This window comes from Lithobates pipiens, unplaced genomic scaffold (genome assembly GCF_037356315.1).
Source record: "Lithobates pipiens isolate NorthernLeopardFrog02 unplaced genomic scaffold, aLitPip1_a1.2 Scaffold_13, whole genome shotgun sequence".
Lineage (NCBI taxonomy): Eukaryota > Metazoa > Chordata > Amphibia > Anura > Ranidae > Lithobates > Lithobates pipiens.
The window spans coordinates 487,287,823-487,294,221 of record NW_027507718.1 but is presented as its reverse complement, the minus strand read 5'-3'; the positions used below and the strand labels follow the sequence as shown (position 1 = coordinate 487,294,221).

Below are 6,399 nucleotides of genomic sequence, written 5' to 3'. Positions count from 1 at the left end.
TATCAGGGATCTAAATATGGTGAAAATGCACCACACATAATCACCCCGATTAGGATGTGCTCATGCACACCTGGCTCACCTAAGCGCACACCTATGTGAGGAGTACTGAATGGCTACCAAGATGTGTGATCATGGGGGAGGACCAATAATAATGATGATGTAGGCCACTTTTACACTGAAAGCGCCTGTCTTTTTTTATTTGTGCTTTTCAGTCACAAGCGGGGCTCTCTTAACCCCCACTAGCGGCCAAAGAAAGGGTTAAAAGCACCCGTTTTGCAATGCTTTAAAAACACTTGCTAGGTGCTTTGGAAATGCTGCCCATTCGTTTCAATGGGCAGGACATATTGGGTGCGCTGTATACACGGCTCCCAAACCACCCCAAAGATGCCGCTTGCAGGACTTTTCAGAACATCCTGCGAGCTCTCCGCCCCAGTGTGAAAAGTCACACTGAAATGAATGGGGAGGAAGTTTTCAGGCATTAATTAGAGGCTATTTTAGCACTAAAATGCCTGAAAACCGCCTCAGTGTGAAAGTGGCCTTAGGAGGAGAGAAATCTGGACCTGATCAGGGGGACCACACAGAGAAATAACACAGGAACATGAAATGTGGTCATATACAGAATATTATTCAGACTAAATCTGACAATTATAACATGTGAATACACCACTAGAACACCATACTACTAGACTGTAAGGACAATATTCTGATAGTAATCATTATGAAGTCTTTATAATAGATGTTCCTCTTTATTAATCAAAATGTCCCAACAAACATTTCCATTGCAGAATATAGAAACTATAACAGTAAATGTAATAATTGGATATAAAATCATTGACCAGTCATTTAAAAATATATATATTAAGGTGCTCATACTCTATATACTGTATATAAGTGAAGGTTCCCTTGGAAATATTGTTATCTCCCAATATTTTGTTTCTAAATAGAAAATTATAAAACAAAATATTTCCTCCTCAATACATTTTTGTCTCCCTTATCAATGGTCTTTGTGACCTTCACAAAAAAATGTCATCCTTGTTTAGGGGTCTTTTACAAGGGTAGCAGCACCCACCACCCTCTGAAAAAGGGGTCTGTAATGGATTGATTTTCATTGGTTAGTATAGCAGCAGCTGCCTGGCATTCAGGAGACAACCCTGCCACCTCCTAAATGTATGTTTTTTTTTTAATCCAATGGAGAGTTTGTAGTAAAATACTGCATAGCAAATGCGTGGCTTGAGGTTGTGGTACCCTCCCATTGGATTTAATGGGCATGTTTGACAGGCGGTGTCACCTATTATTAAACTCTGCAAGCCAAGTTAAAATTGCCACGGCTGCAAAGAAATGCAGCAGGGCTACGCCATGTGTATAACCCCAACTGGCTGTAATGGTAGATTTTAGGTGGGCAGTCATGAAGGTAAAACCTTTTTTCCCCACCCCGCATTTACCTTCGGTTCATGACAGCTCTGACAGTACCATGTTTCAAGTACCTCCCCGATTATCCCCCTAAGTTCTACTATTACAGCCAGTTGGGGCTGTACACATGGCACTGCCCTGCTGCATTATATTAAGGCCGTGACAATTTTTACTTAGCTAGCAGTGTTTGACAGGTGACAACGCCTGTCAAAGATGCCCAATATATTCTATAGGAATGTGTCACAAACGCAAGCCAAGCATTTGCAGGGCATTATTTTAATACAAAATTCCTGTTGGATTAAAAATTATATATATTCAGGCGGTGACAGGATTATCGCCTGAACAACTGGCAGTTGCTGCTCTACTGCCCTCTGAAAAGCAATCCAATGTGGACCATTGTGCATGCTTCCTTCTCCCTACAGTTTTCATGCTCTCACTCATCGGTCTATTTATAAAAGATTAGTTAAATGTGACAAACACTCACTCCTTGTTACCTAATTCAGGACATCATTATTATAATACAGTGATCTAGTGGCCATAGTGCTGTGTTTTCTCTGGTTGAGTTGTTTCAGAAAAAGCCCCATATAATGGCCACTAGATGGAGCTGTTGACTGTAGGAAAGCACTGTATTAAAGAGGAAGTAAACCCTGATGAGTTTACTTCCTCTTTTTTTCCCTGCAAAGGTAAAGCATAATGGACTACTATGCATCGCATTGTAGTAGCCCATTATGTGTCACTTACCTGACACAGGAGCCAGCGAAGTCGCGCTGTCCCCTGTAGTGCGCCGCATCCATCTTGCTTGTGGCGTCTCGCAGCTCTGCCGCTGTCATTCGGCGAAGCCGCGATGACGTCACTCCTGCGCATGCGCATGGGAGTCGACAAATGCGGCAACTCCATTTTTGGAACTGCCGCGTTCAGTGCGCCTGAGACAGCAGTGCCCATTTTCGGGCAAATATCTCCTAAACCATATACATTTAGGAGATATTGCTTGGACCTACAGGTAAGCCTTAATCTAGGCTTACCTGTAGGTCAAAGTGGTTTGTAAGGGTTTACAACCACTTTAAGAAAAATATGGCCAGAATTTATCAAGGATTGGCTAATGTAATTCATATTTATCCATTGGATTTTTATTATTAGGTGAACAGTGGTGAGTATAATGTTGTAGTGTCATCAGATGTAGATGAGTTCCACTGGAGTGTTTCTAGCACAGATCACTGATCTGAGAATTCGAATTTCCATCTCCCCGGTATTTGCATACACAGTGTGTGGGGGGAACACCTCCCCTGTCACTCTCTCTATATATCTCATTGTACAGGAGACGTCTTCTAGTTTGGATCTGACCCTCCAGAAACATCAAGATGTTTTCTCCCAGTTATCTGCTGGCTGTCATCTTCATTTCTATTCAGGTGAGAGATGAGGCTCCTTCCATCATCCTCTGCACATACATCTATACATTGTACAATAAATACACACATCAGGATTGATAGGAAATCAATAATCAATATGTCTCTTCCCATCCTCAGGATCCTGTGGACAGATTGTGATGACTCAGACTCCGGATTCTATGTCTGTGTCCCCGGGACAGACAGTCACCATGACATGTACATCCAGTGCTGATGTAAGTCCCTGGGTAGCCTGGTACCAACAGAAGCCCCAACAGCCTCCAACGCTTCTTATCCATAGAGCCAGCACTCGGAAATCTGGGATCCCGGACAGGTTCAGTGGTTCCAGATCTGGAAATGAATACAAACTAACCATCACTGGAGGGACTGAAGATGATGAAGGAAGTTATCACTGTCAGCAGTATAACTCCTTCCCTCTCACACAGTGATACAGAGCCGTACAAAAACCTCCTTCCTCTTTTATAAAGAAACAATCACAGATGTCATAATTGAAACATTAATTCACACACTAATAATAAACTTCTATGTTAGCTTTGATTATTAGTGAGATGATTATTATTCATGTTGGAGATGTGCAGAGAATTCTCATCCTGTTAATAAACTCAAATCCAACTGAACCCAAAGTACCGTATATACTCGAGTATAGGCCGACCCGAATATAAGCCGAGGCCCCCAATTTACCCCCAAAAAAACTGGCAAACTTATTGACTCGTGTATAAGCCGAGGGTGAGACATGCCTGTCCATCCCTGTGTGTGTGTCCGTCCCTGTGTGTCCGTCCATCCCTGTGTGTCCGTCCATCCCTGTGTGTGTGTGTGTCCATCCATCCATCCATCCCTGTGTGTGTGTGTGTCCATCCATCCATCCATCCCTGTGTGTGTGTGTGTCCATCCATCCATCCATCCCTGTGTGTGTGTGTCTCCATCCATCCATCCATCCCTGTGTGTGTGTGTCTCCATCCATCCATCCATCCCTGTGTGTGTGTGTCTCCATCCATCCATCCATCCCTGTGTGTGTGTGTCTCCATCCATCCATCCATCCATCCCTGTGTGTGTGTGTCTCCATCCATCCATCCCTGTGTGTGTGTGTCCATGTGTGTGTGTGTGTGTGTGTGTGTGTGTGTGTGTGTGTGTCCAGCCTACCTGTGTCCCGAGCCTGTGTCCCGAGCCTCCGTCCCGTGCCTTGCCTCCTTGCCTCCGTCCCGTGCCGTGCCTTGCCTCCTTGCCTCCGTCCCATGCCGTGCCTTGCCTCCTTGCCTCCGTCCCGTGTCGTGCCTTGCCTCCGTCCCGTCCCGTGCCGTGCCTTGCCTTGCCTCCGTCCCGTGCCTTGCCAGGATCGCCGCTCTTCGTCGGCGCCTCGGCGGCCATTCTAAAATTCAAAAGCCGCGCCTCCGCCTTCGCCTGTGATAGGCGGAACACTGAATTTCCCAGCAGCCTGTGTTCCGCCTATCACGGACATCGTCTCATCCTCGTACTACGGACGAGGATGAGACGATGTCCGTGATAGGCGGAACACAGGCTGCTGGGAAATTCAGTGTTCCGCCTATCACAGGCGGAGGCGGAGGCGGAGGCGCGGCTTTCGAATTGTAGTATGTCCGCCGTCTGTCTGCTCGATACGCTGATCGAGCAGTCAGACGGCGATGACTCGAGTATAAGCCGAGGGGGGCACTTTCAGCCTCAAAAAAGAGGCTGAAAATCTCGGCTTATACTCGAGTATATACGGTATATCCCCACCCAGGAGCCTATACCTGCAAAATCCATATCTGTGTGTCTCTACTTACATGTATTCCCTATCTTATCCCTATAATACATAAAAAAATTAACTGATGCTGCCATCTACTGGTGTTCTTTGGATTTTTTCCCCTGCTTAACCACTTCAGCCCCGAAAGCTTTTACCCCCTTAATGACCAGGCCATTTTTTGCAATATGGTGTTGCATTGCTTTAACTGACAACTGCGCAGTCATGCAACACTGTACCCAAATAAAATTGATGTCTTTCCTTGTTGTGGTCCAGCAAAGATTTATATAGGACTGCAATTCCCAGAATGCCTTGCTATTTTTTTCTTTATTTCCTTCTATACTGAGATGTACCAATGCATTGAGCAGATTGACATGTAATGTATATTATTACTGCAGATTACATTGAATTGTACTGTACACACACACCGCCCCTATCTCCTCCGAGGGCTGCTCACCTCCCGGCAGCAGGAAATGTGGATGGGAGTAGTGTGTGTGTGTGTGTACAGTGCAATGCAATCTACAGTAAGAGCGATCCTCTCATATTAATGAATTAGAATCACTCCCAGGGAACATGATTAACCTCTGCATCACCCCCCTAGTGTTAACCCCTTCCCTGCCAGTCACATTTACACAGTAATCAGTGCAATTTTATAGCACCGATCACTGTGTGAATATGAATGGTCCCAAACATGTGTCAAAAGTGTCCGATATGTCGCTCAAAATGTCGCAGTCACAAAAAAATTGCAGATCGCCGTCATTACTAGTAAAAAAATAAATACCATAAATCTATCCCCTATTTTCAATTTTGTTTGGGTGCCACGTCGCACGACCACACAATTGTCAGTTAGGCTGCATTCACACCTCAGCGTAGCGTTTTTGAGCATTTTTACCGGCGTTTTGTCTCGCGTATTCACGCGTTTTCACGCGTTTGCGTACAGCGTTTTGCGTCGTTTTTGTGGCATTTTTTTAACTTTAGCGGGTTTTTTTTTAACCAATAGGAAAAATATTCATCTCTTTTTTCATCTGCTTCCTGGGTACTGTACCTGGTTATTGTACTTCCGGTTCAGCATTGTGCTCCCTGCTCCATCTGTTTGTACTATCTACTATCTACTACAAAGATGAGTGATGATGAGATGCCGTGTTTTGTGGCAGCATCCGCTGTTGCCACATCTTTTCTGCATGAACGAGAGAGGAGGAAGAAGAGGGCACACGGATATTGGATCCACCCCGTAATTGTCGATCGGGAAGAGAGGGGGCAATTTTGGGTCATGCACGATGATCACCTACGTGATGTATGATGTATGATCACCTACGTGATCATGAAGATACATTTTTGGACTACACCAGGATGTCCATAAAAAGGTTAGTCATATTAGTTGGATTCATGATGTTTGACATTGTTCCTGTCTTATTTTATAACGTCCACTAATAAACGCCATATTTGTTATTTTTGTTCACAGCTTTGATGAGTTACTGGGTTTACTCAGTAGTCGGTTGCAACAAATGGACACATATTTTTGGAACAGTATACCCCCTGTGGAATGACTAATTATCATACTGAGGCAATATTTTCATATTTCTATTTAATTTTTAACCACTTACCCCCTTACGCCAATGTACATCGGCAGAATGGCATGGCTGGGCACAAGCACATACCTGTACATTGCTCAGTGCCCAGCCGTGGATCGGGAGTGCCCCGCTGGTGGTGCGTTCCTGAGCTCTGTGACTGTGGCCGCGGGACCTGATCGCCGCTGGTGTCCCGCAATCGGGTCACAGAGCTGAAGAACGAGGAGAGATCCGAGTAAACAAACCTCTCCCCGTGCTTCCTACTGTGGCTGTCACCGATCGG

General features: G+C 45.0%; 1 pseudogene; it reads left to right on the top strand.

Annotated features, from left to right (window-relative positions):
• Nucleotides 1-1,405: 1,405 nt before the first annotated feature.
• On the top strand, nucleotides 1,406-3,241 carry LOC143975913 (immunoglobulin kappa variable 3-15 pseudogene; annotated as a pseudogene).
• Nucleotides 3,242-6,399: the final 3,158 nt, after the last annotated feature.